At 38.7% G+C, this 14,097-nt stretch overlaps 1 long non-coding RNA gene and 1 other non-coding gene across 2 annotated transcripts in view; both read right to left on the minus strand.

Moving 5' to 3' along the window:
* The window catches only part of LOC150103485 (uncharacterized), a 28,170-nt gene extending 20,408 nt beyond the window's left edge, over positions 1 to 7,762 (minus strand). Inside the window, exon 1 of the long non-coding RNA XR_016548806.1 lies at positions 7,550 to 7,762. This is a non-coding gene — a long non-coding RNA (uncharacterized LOC150103485). The remainder of the gene's footprint in view (positions 1 to 7,549) is intronic.
* LOC150103486 (small nucleolar RNA U6-53/MBII-28) lies at positions 4,552 to 4,636 on the minus strand. Its single transcript, XR_016548897.1, has one exon. It is a non-coding gene; the product is annotated as a small nucleolar RNA U6-53/MBII-28 (small nucleolar RNA).
* Positions 7,763 to 14,097: the final 6,335 nt, after the last annotated feature.

Consider the following 14,097-nt stretch of genomic DNA (forward strand, 5'->3'; position numbering starts at 1 on the left):
GGCCTGTGTGTGTGTGTGTGTGTGTGTACACACACATATATATAGAGAGAGACATCCATCCACCCACACAATATTTGAAAAGAAACCAAATCCCAGAATGAGGGATTAATTCTAAAGGAACGAGCGAGTCAGCCAGGAAAGCATGTGTTGCTGTCTATAACAATAATAAAAACACTCCAAGATGATACAGCAAAATAAAGCAGTCCACAAAAAAATCCTACAAATTAATTTATGCTAGCAAGTCAGCATGTGCTGTGTAACATTACACAACACAAGATCTCCATGGAGTCTGAAGAATCATCTTGGGAGAAAAATGAAAATAGAAAAATGTATGAAGCTAAATTACATAAAAACAGAAGTAGAGAAATTTTCAGAAATAGAGAAATAACAAAACTGAAGATTTCTCGGATTGACTGAAAACTGATTGAACAATGTAGTAATACAGAAAATATCATGAATATGGCAGATAAATGCATTAGAAATATGAAGTAGTAGCTGCAGTTTAATACACAGGTATAAGTGTTTCACTGGTTATACTAAATTCAGAAGTCTTGGTCAGTGAAGGTCTAAAGATCATAAAATTCCCTATCATCTTCAAAAAGTCCTATCAATCATTCTTCCTTTTATTCTCCAAGTGACCTGAAGTGGCTTGGAAAAGTTCTTGTCAGGTGGGGAGTAAAAAAAAATCATTAACAAATTGAACAGCAGAACTCTGTGGGACTCCACTGGTAACTCTCCTTCTGAGACATGGTACCTCTATACACAACTGTTTGATATCAATTAGAAAGCCAGTTCACTCTCCAATCAACCAACAGATTTTCCAATCCCATTTGCCTTAAATTATATACCAGTTTATTACGTGGTAGCCTGTCAAATGCCTTTGTAAAATCCAGAAGTCACCTTATTATAAAAGGAAAGCAAATTTGCAAAAGACCTCCCTTTAAATTCGATTGATTTCCGAGTGCTGCTGCAGATTCTAAAAACAGTCTTTTTTGAATTTACTATGATGGAGCATGGTGGTTTTTCTCCAGATCCTGTGGGTTGTATCCAAAGCATAGATACATGCCTGCAAGGTCAGATTGACCAGTCCATGATTGCAGATACATGATTCTGATTTCCACCATCTTCTTTGAAGTAGGCCCCTTGGGAATATATACTGTAATCCTAGTGTTTTTTTCCATGATTCTATGTGACTGTTAACACGTTCGCTGCCACGCTACTTTGGCATGGTCTGTTCCCCTACGCCGAGCAGTTTTACTTCTTCAAGGTCAGTATGATAATCTCGTTACCGGAGGTAAACGTCCTACGAGTATACTCGTAGTTGGCTTGTACAGAGCATATACGGTCTATGAGAATACACAGTTTTGATGCTAGCCCCACAAGCCAAGCATTTTCACTTCTTCAAGGTCACTACAATAATCTCGTTCGCGGCGGTAAGCGTCATACGAGTATACTCGTAGCTGGCTTGTGAAGCAGGTTTACCCACTACGAGTATACTCGTAGTTGGCAGCGAACGTGTTAAGCACCACCTTAAATTCTTCCTAGATCTTAATCGTGTCAAAACGCCCTATCAACCAGAAAATTTCATCTTGGGGATCAGGAGTCATGGGGGAGAAATAACTTTTGCAAGTAGTCATGGTGAAAAAGCCAGTTGTTACTCTTCCACTTGGCTGGATGTGTATACCAAATGCTCTCCCTTAGCCACTTCAAGCCTCACACTAAAACATGCTGTTAACAATTTGACTGGGGGGGGGGGTTCTTGAACACTGCCTTGACCGCATTTTTTTTTTGCCCACAGTGAATTTTGCAATAAACAGCTTTGTTTCAGGTCTCAACTAAACCCATGATTCATCATTATGACCTTTGAGGTGTTAAGGTCATCCCTGGCTTGATCTTTGAGCTCCCTGTTGATAGCCAGCAACACAATGTTCTTTTTGGTCATTTCACAAAAATTCTGCTTGTTCAAAACATGACAATATGCATTGAACATCCCCATTACAACAGATGTACATCATGGATAGTTTGCTAGTGATCTGCAAGGATAGCCTCATGCACTTGATAATTTCCAATGCTGGGCTCATTGCTGGTTGTTCAGAATGCTGCTTGTTGTTGACAGATGACAAGCAGCATTCTGGACAACCACTTTGTATCATAAGTTGCTTTGGCTCATAGTATAATTAACAAACAAACACTTCTTTGAGCTACTTAAATATAAAGAGCTAATAAGTTCATTTCAGCAATGAAAACATTACTTAAATTAAGGGGATATTAAATCCCACATAGTTTTAAAACCGAATAAGAAACTCAAAGATTGGAATCAGAGTTTCTTGCCGAATATAGTAAACTATAAAGTATCGTCGACACTAGCGTTAGCAAATGCAAGTGATCCTAGTATGTAGTACAATACCGGGCAGCTCGTTGCAAAAGGTGGGGGAGTTCAGATCGCTATTCTTAGGTATTTTCCATAATGTAAAAACACATTTCCTAGGAAATGTATGCTGTTATTACATTATGGAGGGAGGTCACTACCCAGACCGGTTTCAGCCTTTTTTGAGGCTTCATCAGTGAGTAGCTAGACCTAATACCAAAGTGTATAGCGAAAAGAACTTATATACTCTGCGAACGAGTTATCCAAACAGGTGCAACCATTAAGTTACTTAAGGAAAATACCAAAGAATAGCGATCTGAACTCCCCCACCTTTGCAACGAGCTGCCCGGTATTGTACTACGTACTAGGATCACTTGCATTTGCTAACGCTAGTGTCGCCAATACTTTATAGTTTACTATATTCGGCAAGAAACTCTCTGATTCCAATCTTTGAGTTTCTTATTCGGTTTTAAAACTATGTGGGATTTAATATCCCCTTAATTTAAGTAACTTCTTTGAGCATTCAGTGGGTTTCTGTAGCATTTGGAGTTTTAAGCAAATACTGATGCAGATTCCTTGCTCCTGAAAATTGCCATTTGGAGAAGAAAATCAAACCACTAAAACATGACATTACAAAAAACATCCAGAATGCAGCCTCTCAGCATGCCAACTGTTGGCATACTGATTCACAAAGGATACTGCTCACCACTTATTGCAGCACAAGACTGTACTGCAATTCATTCATGCATGCTATTCAAATTCCTCGAACATGGTTAGAAAACCGTGTGTAGAGGCTTAAGTGCTGTGGGGATATCATGTTGGAGGCTTAATGGATTGTATACAGCACTCAGAAAGGATTAAAACAGAATTGAATACTTCCTATATTTTGTCTCAGTCACTGAGACATCTTCAGGAATTACAGAAAAACTAATGTAACGTAAAAACAAATAAACAATACTAAGGCCCAACCACATGGGTGACACTAAAGTCCTAAGTGGAGCGCCCTCTAAGGGTGGTTGTAGGTGGCCTGGAATGTAAAGTGGGACCTCTGGTGATAAGCGTTTCCCATTTCTTAGTAAGCTTAATGCAACCATATTTGTTAAGATTTGGTTGATTCCTGAGAGCTGCTGCTGATTCTATGAATAGTCTCTCTCTTTACACTAAAGTCCTATATAGGTGAACTATTCTTAGAATCAGCAGCCGCTCTCAGGAATCAACCAAATCTTAACAAATATGGTTGCATTAAGCTTTGGGAAATGCTTATCACCAGAGGTCCCACTTTACATTCCAGGCCACCTACAACCCCTTAGAGGACACTCCACCTAGACAGGACTTTAGTGTCACCCACGTGGTTGGGCTTAGTATTGTTTGTTATTAGTTTTTGATACTTTTTTTGTTTCAGGGATTACAAAAAAAACATTGTTTTTTTTGTAATCCCTGAAGATGTCTCATTGACTGAGACGAAATATAGGAAGAATTAAATTGTTTTTAATCCTTTCAGAGCACTGTATACAATCCATTAAGCCTCCCACATGATGGTTAGAAAAGAAAGGCAACAGTATAACCAGAGCTGTATTCACCTATCCCTATTGTTGATATGTCAAGGGTTTTAGAGAATATTCAGTTGTTTGATGCAAAGCCAGAGTTGTAAAGCGATACATCACTCAAGCACCTGAAATTTCAATCCTTATCTTGGGCAAACAAATCAGGTTGCAGTTTTTAAAGTTAATGGTTGTAAGGTAATGAACTTGTAACGCAAAGTTATAGGGCTATGTACAGTACTAGGTGAAACTTTCTAGGGTTGAAAATTCGAGATTTGGAGTGATGTTCGGCAGACCTGAAGTTCACAAGCCAGATGTTTCAGAGTACAGGTAGAAACAATAAAGTGGGTTTACTACTGTATAAGGCAATGGTCAGACTATAAACTATTTGTGCTCAAATTTGATTTCCTGAAAAGTCCAGAGATAATTAACAATTTTTATACATAACATAATTTCAGATCACTAGAAATTGTAATTGTGCAAAGGTGTGGTGATGAAAGAAGAAAGTAAATTTTTACATGGAGGATGGTTCATTTGCAGTGAGACCATCCACAACGGCTTGTGAAAACAGTTTCCTTACAAAATTCTAATTATTTATTCTTGCAATGCAACTTTTTCACAAACAACATGCCTAAGTTTTGCTGTGCTCAGTTATCTGTAAATTAACTCAATGAGAATCCTACGAAGTAGGCTCTCTCAGTATTAGCATGGCTAACCATCATTGCACAGATTAGCTAGTAGGCAAGCTTTTAGATCTACTTTAGATCTTTTAGAAGTTATGACTCATGACTTTAACCAAAATGATATATTAACACAAATCAATGTTAAAGGCAAACACTTAATTTTTATTATATTAAACTACTTGAAGCTTTAACCCTTAAGCACCCCGACATTATATATGTCAAGTTATATGTTATATATAACTTGACATTGTCAGCATCCAGAAATGCATTAGCATAGTTAATCTAAGGTGGTATGGTCACTTAAACAGAATGGGCAAGGAAAGATTGGCAAAACAAGTGTTCTCTGCCAGGTTGGCAGGAAAGACCAAGATATAGGTGGATTGATATGATAAAAAGTGCCTTAGAAGATAGAAATATAAGATCTGATAATGGAGTCTTGACAGGTAACAGACTGATTTGGAGGAAAATTGTAGATAGGAAGTTAGTAATGATGCAAATTTTTCATGAGGTACTATCATATCCCGTGAGGGTACATGGCATGAATTTGATATTTTTGGACCAGGGTTGACTGCAGATAAGGAGGGGGGGATTACTGTATATAGTCTTGCCATAGATATTACAACTTCTGCATACCACTGCACTGACCATAGAACTGCATGAGCCTGGTTCCATTAATGATGCTGTGCATAGCCAACATTCACATTTTTATCAAAAGTTGTCTAGCTGTTCAGGTTAACATGCAGTAGGGACATTATGAGAACCATGTAGCTGTAATAGCAAGTTGGAATGCAGCCACCTGTTATTTTCATCTTGCTAAAAACTCTGAGCAGCAAGATGTTTGTGTACTAAACTTAAATGTTATACAGAAGACAGACTCCCAAAGAACAGGTCAGCCATACTGCATTAGGACACAACAGCTTGTCAGGGCTGTGAAGGCATGCCTCCGTTGTAATCCTGTAAGAATGCAGAAAGATGTTATGTTTTGCAGAGAAACAATGTGTACTGACTGACAGATGACCTGGGAGGGGAAGGGAGTTCAGGCAATGACCTATCATCATTCTACTGAACACTCCCTAACAATTTGTGTTAGGAAGTGTTCAGTAGAATGACGCATTGCTACAGAGGGCGATAAAATCAAAAGGCACTCTGTCATGAACATATCCTCTTCACAGATTTCACCACTGAAGAGTCATTTAACTGCCAAAATGATTGGGTATATGCCATGGAGTGTGACACTGCATGTGTCATCTGACTGGCCATTCCAATCTGAATCCATTGGAATTGCGGTCTGAGCTCGAGAGGGTAGCCTGCAAAAAAACAATACCCCAGCAATGCTAGCCTAAAGGTGGATTTGGAGCAAGCAGTGGCAGCATTTCCAGTGGCTGTTGTGCATGCCATCATCAACTTGTGGCCTGACTTTGGACATGTAAAGGCAGAAGGAACACATTTTAAACACTGAGTGTTGCCATATACACATTATACATATAGGTTTGTATTTGCTGAAAGATGTAAATGAGTTAATGATATATTAAAGGTTTATGTGCTGTTCAAGTTGTAGCAGTATTAATGACTAGACCAGGTGTGTGTGTGTGTGTGTGTGTATAAAGCTTGGAAAAGTGGTATTGAAATTAGTTTGTGGGGGAGGGGGAAATTGATCTCAGATTCAACAGTGACAATGACCTAATAGAGAATGAACATCAGTTTCTAAGGCACTTAGTGATTACAGATTACTATTTGCAAATCAAATGCAATATGTTCAGGCAATAAGCCTAAGTTTCAGTTAATGATGAAAAATTGGAAGTAGAAAGATTCAAATTCACCTACTTGGGAAGCATACAGTAGAGATGGCTGGTCTAAATACAATATAAAAGCATGCATTGCTAGAGCAACTATTGCCCATCAGAAGTTACAGCCTTTTTGAATGGACAATAACATACAACTACAAGACTATCTCATCAATACCCTTCTCTATCTTTTATATGGAATGCAAGTTGAACATTGCTAAAGGAGGATGAGAAAAGACTACTACACACAACAAATGATAGCATTAAGGAAAATCTACATTGCTGAACGAGAAAATATCACTAAAATACATCTGAAATATCTGGTAGCTTGGCCACATGGCTAGATCAGATACCTAAATAACACTAAAAAAAAAACAGCAAGGGCAACCTAGAATCATTGGATTAGAACAGTAATTCTCCATTCTCTACCTAAGATCCCAAGAAAAACACCTGGAAAGAGCATGTTAGTACTCATTGTGCCCCAGTGATCTACATAGATAAGTGAAGTATTTATTTCATGTGGTTCTGTAATGGTCTGCATGAAAATAGAGGGGAAGCAGGTAATCCCTTGTTTTTGTCGGATGTATATATATTAAGAAATTTTGATATGCAATTGGAATAAACAGCTCTAGCTCTGTTAATGTTTCTAATATGCCATATTTCATGCGTAAGATAGTGTATTAATATTTTGCATGTACACTGGTTTTCTGTAGAAAAACCCACCTATCTGGAGTGTGCTGGTTTTATTTTACTATAAAAAATTAACATATGGCTGAATAGCAAAGAAATTTGCATATTGAATATGAAAATGTTGAGGAAAAAATAGAAAGAAAAGAATAGAAAAAGAAAAAATGTGAGGAAATTCCATAAAAACATTTGAAGCTCATAGCCACACTTTAGGCAATTTTATACCAAACAAACAAACAAACAAAAAAAAACTGGTGACATGGTTCAAACATAGTGGACGAATACATTAGAGGTGGGAAAAGAAAGGAATATTCTGCAAAGACTACATTGTTCAATTTCAACCATTATTTGTAAACCATTTTACATATCGCGAACGATAGTTTGTGTAGTGGAATCCCATACGCGTGCCATAAATAAATATTAATAGATACGTAACATCTTGCACGTAACATAATCTTACATACATAGTAGGATACGTTATATTACCTTTGTTCCGTTCTGATCGTTGATTGACAAAGAATAATTGTCTAACTTGTCCAAAAAAGAAAATTGACTATGAAAAATAGCATATATGACTAATATGCTACAGTCAAGATAATTAAAGTATGCAAATTACAAATACCGGAAACAAACACAATATTAAAAATTATTTTAAAAAAAAATACACATATAGAGTACACAATTACCTAACACATGCCACACGAGACAAAACTTGAAAAGAAATAAACGCTTCTCAACATGCAGAAATAAAGACAAACCGCAGTGCCACCTACATGGGCATAATATATAATTATATTTATTTATAGTTTTTACAGAAAATATCCTCTAATAACGGTAGAGCAAGGTTTCCCAAATTTTTTTTTCCGTGGCCCGGTTATTTTAATACTTTATCTTCGTGACCCACTAAAATTTTTATGGCCAATAGGTAAAATAAAACAGATTTGAATGTTCATAGAGTTTTCATTTATTATTATTATAATAAAGAAGCATTTACTCTTACAAAAATATAAAGAAATTAAACTAAAGCCAAGTAATTTATTAATGAGAAGTGTGATGCTGTTGTTTGTTAATTAGAAACTTCAGGTTTGGAGGAAAATATTATAACTTTATTCTTAAATCCGGTTCGACTTCCAATCGGTTTTTATATTTATTTTTTTAGAAAAACCAGTGTTGAAAAGCCTGTTTCACACTTATAGGTTTTGACAAAAGGCACTCCCGGCACAGGGAAGTAGTGACAAAGAGAGCCTGTATAGCTCAGTGGATGTGGCGTTTGCACACCACAGCTCTTGACCGCACGAAGGAAGACTTGCTTTCGAATCTACTCGGCAACTTGAAGAAATTTTTTCTTACCCGTTTTTCGACCGGTTTGCGATGGTCGATCTCTGGCACGGGCAAGTGCTTTTATTCGTCCAGGAAACGCAAGAAAATTGACCATAAAACCCACATTGTCTCATACATAAAACATAGTCTGTTAGGATTAGGAAACTATAGATGGCGGCACTTGTTGAGCTATCTCTCTTCACTGAGTGCTGCTCAATTAGTGATAGCCTTGGGCCAGCTATCTCTGATTGCGTACCAGTCGAGATTGAACTGCCCACTCAGTCTGCAAAAAAGTTAGATTGGACTAAACCTCGCCTACTCCCTATACGGGAATAAAAGGCGTTAGCTGATTTTTTTCCGCTTTTTCTGCTAAAACTGGATACTCCTGACGCAAACTGCCATTAGTTGAGCTACTTTACCGCGAACAGAGACTGTAAATGACGATGCGGACGTACTCCTATTAATTTTTTTCCTAATAATAAATAATAAAATAATAATAAAAGTCTTAATAATTTTTTCGTCTCTATTAATTATATTACTTGTATTTTAGAGTTTTGTGAAAAAAATTAAATTATAATACTTGTATTTTAGAGTTTCGTGAAAAAAAGAAAATCCCAAAACGAAACAACTAGGTTTTCGAAAGTTTTTTTAGGCGACCTGGCATTTAGCTTTCGTGATTCTGTGTCAGGTCATGACCCACCATTTGGGGAACGCTGTGCTAGAGGATTTAATTTTATCATCACTTATATATATATATATATATCATACTATCATACACTGCTTGGAAAGAAGTCAATGGATACTCCCATGGGTAAAGTGCATCGTGGTATGAAACGAGTCACATGTTTGTACTTTGTACAAATTACTGGAATGTGATAGAGCCAAATCAATGCCACTGTGTCTGCATGAATGGTTACTGATTGCATTTCGGGCAGGAGACCTTCCTTTTCCCTCCGAAATTCTTTCACAGTTACTTTCTTTTTGATAGTTACTAACGTGTTTAAAATTACTAACGGTGTTTATATTTTTGTTAATTTATATATTAACCATTGCTGGTCGCTCGTCCATAACCAAGTTTAATAACCAAGTTTATAAAATTACTTGGTAACCCTAATATATATATATAAACTCTTGAATTTTTTGAAGCAATCTAGGCCATGGGGTTGATACAGAATTCTTTCAAATTCCAGAGAAGCTTGGGGGCTTGGGTTTCCCTGTCCTGTTCGATATTTCTTGGGGTTCAAGCTTCCAGTTTTAGGGTTCACAAACTACCAACGGAAATTGTCCAGGAATATTACAAACCAGCCTTTGCGAGCTATTCCAACAGCTAGCTCTTCGGGTATTAACGGCATCCGGCAGAGCAACACATGGTACCAACACCTCCTAAACATCCTTCGAACCGAAGTTCTGGTAGAGATCAAAAGCACCATCTTATCTAATCACCTCATTAAACAGCGAGAGTGTTCGTCGAGGAAGGACTTAGCAAGGAGGATAGCCTACAGCAATCTGTCAGTTAACATGAACATATGGAGGTTCCATACCACCAGGAACCCCCTTAGTGACTTTTGTTGGAGCCTGAAGACTGTGGAGCACGCCTTCTACAAGCGTCCACTGTTCAATACCATATGGAGGAGAATGAGCGAAATTCTTCGCATCCCTCTCCGACTGCAAGAATAAGTCCACCTACAGATCTTCCACTACTTACCAACAGACAGAAATTATTAATCTTTATCATTAATTAGTTGAAATACTAAATATGGAAGGTAAGGAAAAAAATTACTAATAACGCGAATCCCCCTAGCTTGTTGCAACTTCATCGGATCGTTCTTTATAATTCAACGGTTTTTTAAGGTTTTCACATCTAGTGAGCTGGGGGAGCGAAACTAGATTTAACATCCAGTAGTGTAACACTCCCATCCTGTATACTAACAAATAGCTCTGTCAAGTTCTGTTTGCTACTGCTTTTACATCTCCATCAGCAGTAGCATGGTATACATCTCACAATCTGATTTCTAGTCTATCATCTTTTTCCACAGGTTCTATCTGAGTGTCTTTCTGCGAACTTTGTTTCACGGTCTTCTACAGGGGTAGCTGGAAGAAGAATCCAGCCCACGCCAGCTCAGAATCGTCCCTTGGATCACCTCGCACCAGTATTTCAATGGTCATTTCTACTTCTAAGACCCTCTGAAAAGCTTATACATAAAATTAACATCTGATAACACCGAGCTAGAAAGATGAGATTTATGAGCTGAGGGCCTCTTTCTTCCTCCCTCCTCTCTCTCTTTTTTAGCCTTCTCCTCTCCCTTCTTTTCTTTTGTTTTCTTCGCAGGTACTCTCACCAATTATTTTGTACAGGCCGTGTTTCTCTACTCTTTCACCGCACATAAGTTCTGTGCTTCCCAGGTTTCATATCTATACTAATTGTTATGTTCACTACTAACTTCCTTGCTCTAGTGCGGATATTTTCTTTTCCCACAAGAGTTGGATTTCTGCCAGATGGACTTTATTCTAACATAATAATAATAAACGAAGTGTTACACACACACACACACACACACACACACACTAATTGAGCCTTGTAGCTCAGTGGATGTGGCGTTTGCATACCACGGCGCTTAGCCGCACGAAGGAAGACTTGGTTTCGAGTCTAGTCGGCGACTAAAGGAAATTTTTCTAAGCCTTTTTTCGACCGGTTCCCGAGTTAGTCGATCTCTGGCACGGGAAAGCGGGTTTTTCCTCCCGGAAACTCGGGTTTTTCGTCCTGTAAACTCAAGAAAATCGACCGTAGAACCCACATTATTTCAGACATTAAATATATTGTGTTAGGGTTAGGGACAAGGAGATGGCTGCACATTTGAGCCGTCTCTCTTCACTGTGAACTGCATAATTAGTGATAGCCTTGGGCCATCTATCTCTGATAGGTACCAGTGGAGATTGAACTGCCCACTCAGGCTCCAAAAGTTAGATAGGGCTAAATGGCATCGCCTACTCCCCGTATACGGGAATAAAAAGGCGTTAGCTGATTTTTTTTTTATATATATACTACGGGTATTCCTCCCCCTGGCGTCTACGTGCCGAACCACCCCGAGTTCCGGACTGGTAAGCAGGTAAGAGACGGTAAGCTGTTAAGACAAAAAACGTGACATAAAAACGTTACAAATTTCGATTTATCTTTTCATGTATATAATAGAGTGTGTGTATATATATGAAATATATGTGAAAATATATATATATATATATATATATATATATATACATACATACAGAGAGAGAGAGAGAGAGAGAGAGAGAGAGAGATAAGCAAAGTATGAGTAAATGGATTCCAGTTTGAAGGAGTTCATCGGAGCACAGACCATATATCCTTTACTCTATATGCATGTGGAATGTTTTTCGTCGTAGTGAAAAAAAAATATTCGAGAGATAAACTTCTACAGGGCTTCTCTGTATACAAGGGAACCATGTTGCCGGTCATGGCAGCAAAGTGAAGACTCTTAAGATCGAAAGGTTCTCGATGGAATGTATTCAGCCAGAGATTACATATTAATACGAATTAATACGTTTTTTCCCACTTTGCGAAGTGAGAAAAAACGAGGAACATCAAGCGTAAGGTTTCCAAGGAATATCCCACTTGATTCTTCCAGGGGTTAACTTTCACTATTATGGACATAGGTTATCTGTGCCTCACTTAACATCGGCACGGGACGAATAATGGTAAACTACTCCAGAGAGTAGCGACAATGCCTACGCTGCAGCTCGGTCGAAAATCTGTGGAAGACTTTCCCCAAGCCAATTGTTTTAGTATTGGGCACATATAAAGCCAGTGCCCAGACGCCTGCCAAAAGTACAGCAATCCTCAGCATCGGATAACCAGCTGCCTGGTACATTCCTTCGCGGAGAGACCAGGGCCATCAATTGAGCCACTGTTACAACAGCCTACCATGACCACTGATCAAAAAAAAAATTTCAACTCTCTGTAAGAATACCAGAGAGAAGGCCTTTTCACCAACAGTCTTCAGAAAAATAAAGAAAGTAGCTATGACTGAAGTCCCTGTAGTTACTCCTCCACAACATCGGCGTCTATGAAAGTACCAGCAACTGCCATTAGGCCGGAAACTACACCTGAAGTTAAGCTGGCTACTAGTCTAGAAACACCATCAGAACTGGCAACTTCTACAGAAGCCGTCGTTTTATCCGTAACAACAGCAGCCGGTAAAACCGACGTCAAGACTCCCATCTGTAGCCAATGACCCCTCCACTGCAGGAAATATGCAACTTGAAGAGAAGGAAATACCACAAACGTTAGTTCCCCCCCCCCGCCACCAACAGAACAATGAAAGGCTGCAAAACGGAAAGTGGAATTGGCTCCGAAGCAAGAGAAGTAATAAAAATCCGAGACTAAGAAAATCAACCAGCGAAACATTAGAATCTAAAATGCTGGTTCCCCGCTTTCAAGAGAAGATACCATTAAACATAAAATCAAAAGGTATATGGAGTCACAATTCAACACATACAAGACCTCTGAAGATAATTAGCTTCAAGATAAAGAATGTTAGGCACGAATTCGAGTCCTGGCAAACTCGTGTTTCCAAGCTTGATGCAAGCCTGCAGAGGTGCCGGATATTCCATTACCCTCCCCCTCAACTATCTCTGTGGTGCCCATCATGTCGTCTTGATGCGTCACTTCAACTGTGGCTAACCCGGTCTAAGACAAAGTAGGAGAGAATTTGACATCAGGGACATTATGCTATAGAGACTTGGATATACACTTTAGAAATGTTCAACTCGCTATAGAGACTTGGATATACACTTTAGAAATGTTCCATCCACCGACGTTCGGCGACATCGTAATTCCCACGTGTTAAAACATTGTAAGTAACATGTTTTGTCCAAGGAGTTCGTATTCGGTTAGACCGTTTTTGCAAAACATTGTCGCTCCCTTGTACAGTCCATATGGTAAGACACGTCAACATCTGCTGCAACATTTATGAGTTCGGACCATAAACTGATTGTGCTCAAGTACTTCCATCTTGAAAAAGTATAAATTGGTCTGGGTTCCTTCCCCCCAGAAGCTACCATCAGGCTTTTCTCAGTCAAGCTTCACCATCTTTATTCCATGTGAACGAAAGCTGTTTGGGATTCGGACACTTGGGTGCACTTCAAACTTTCCATCAAGCAAAAAATCATAGAATGTGGCCAAGAACAAGCCTACCTCTACAGATTCTACAGTGAGGCATGGGACTTCATACACCCTGTTCTCCTGGCATTTTACATCTTTTTTACTACCAATAACCTGGCAGGCGAGTTCGTGGAATTCCATGTAGTGTACCTCGCCAAGGCCAACAGGGATTACTCCCTGATCAACAAATGGTGGCCAATTAATATATTTAACATCGACTACAAGATTCTTCGCTGACTCATCAACGCCAAACTCAAAGTAAGGATGAGCAACATTACCAAAAACACCCAAGTGTATGGAATCTCAGGCCGACTGAGAGAATTTAATTTGTTCCTCATCAGAGATCTGCTCCGTCTGTTATCCATCAAGAAAATTCCAATGGCATTTAATTCAATTGATTGCATCCGAGCGTTTGACAGCGTTCGAACACATTCCTGTTCTATACTCTCCAGGACGTCGGGGTCAGCAGGGCCTGCTTTCCATTCTCAAGTGAGGTTACAACAACCACAGGTCTACTCGTTTCCAAATTAAAATTAGC

This window comes from Typopeltis vanoorti, chromosome 9, assembly GCF_054136105.1.
Source record: "Typopeltis vanoorti isolate ZY-2024b chromosome 9, IOZ_Tvanoo_1.0, whole genome shotgun sequence".
Classification (NCBI taxonomy): domain Eukaryota; kingdom Metazoa; phylum Arthropoda; class Arachnida; order Uropygi; family Thelyphonidae; genus Typopeltis; species Typopeltis vanoorti.